Source organism: Coturnix japonica, unplaced genomic scaffold, assembly GCF_001577835.2.
Source record: "Coturnix japonica isolate 7356 unplaced genomic scaffold, Coturnix japonica 2.1 chrUnrandom553, whole genome shotgun sequence".
In the NCBI taxonomy this organism is placed as follows: Eukaryota; Metazoa; Chordata; class Aves; order Galliformes; family Phasianidae; genus Coturnix; species Coturnix japonica.
The window spans coordinates 42,959-44,132 of NW_015439933.1; the positions used below are offsets into that span (position 1 = coordinate 42,959).

The 1,174-nt window shown below is 42.6% G+C and overlaps 1 protein-coding gene and 1 long non-coding RNA gene across 2 annotated transcripts in view; both read left to right on the forward strand.

Annotated features, from left to right (window-relative positions):
* Window positions 1-1,174, forward strand: part of LOC107307343 (chromodomain-helicase-DNA-binding protein 8-like) — a 24,135-nt gene that overhangs the window by 4,717 nt on the left and 18,244 nt on the right. The gene's annotated exons all lie outside the window — the stretch shown is intronic.
* LOC107307345 lies at window positions 63-1,168 on the forward strand. The gene is made up of 3 exons (XR_001552382.1): window positions 63-202; window positions 370-513; window positions 681-1,168. It is a non-coding gene; the product is annotated as an uncharacterized LOC107307345 (long non-coding RNA).

The window sequence follows — 1,174 nt, forward strand, 5'->3', positions numbered from 1 at the left end:
CCTCAACACCATGATGGAGCTACGCAAGTGCTGTAACCACCCCTACCTCATTAATGGTCGGTTGGAGCCAAAATCCCATTGTTTTACCCCAAAAAATCACCGAGAAATTGAGGAAAAGCGAATTTTAGTTATAGGGTTTTATAGGGTTTCGGGTTTCCTATCCATACCATTACACAAAGTCATTAGGAAGGTAAAGATTAAGGTTCTCCAATGCCACCCGACCTCATTAATAGTCAGTTTGACCCAAAATCCCATTGTTTTACCCCAAAAAATCACCGAGAAATTAATAGGATCACTATGGGGTCTTATAGGGTTTCGGGTCTCCTATCCATACCATTACACATAGGGCTTCATAAGATGGAGTAGAAGGTTCTCCAATGCCACCCGACCTCATTAATAGTCAGTTTGACCCAAAATCCCATTGTTTTACCCCAAAAAATAAGGGGATATTGTTATAGGGTCTTATGGGGTCTTATAGGGTTTCGGGTTTCCTATCCATACCATTACACATAGGTCTTCATAAGATGGAGTAGGAGGTTCTCCAATGCCACCCGACCTCATTAATAGTCAGTTTGACCCAAAATCCCATTGTTTTACCCCAAAAATTAACAGGATTCAGTTATAGGGTCTTATGGGGTCTTATAGGGTTTCGGGTTTCCTATCTATACCATTACACAAAGTCATTAGGAAGGTAAAGATTAAGGTTCTCCAATGCCACCCGACCTCATTAACGGTGGGTCGGACCCAAAATCGCCCTATTTAGCCCCAAAAATTAATAGGATCGGGTTATAGGGTCTTATAGGGTTTCGGGTTTTCTATCCCTATCATTACCCCAAGTCTTTGAGGACATGGGGTAGAAGGTTCTCCAAAGCCACCCGACCTCATTAATGTTGGGTTGGACCCGAAATCCCACTATTTAGCCCCAAAAATTAATGGGATCGATTATAGGGTCTTGTAGGATTTGGGGTCTTTTAGCCGTTTAGAACCTGAAATGACCCTAAACCTCCCATTCTAACCCCAAAAGACCCTAAATCTCCCATTCTAACCCCAAATGACCCTAAACCTCCCATTCTAACCCCTAATGACCCTAAATCTCCCATTCTAACCCCAAATGACCCAAAATCTCCCATTCTAACCCCAAATGACCCTAAATCTCCCATTCTAACCCCAAATG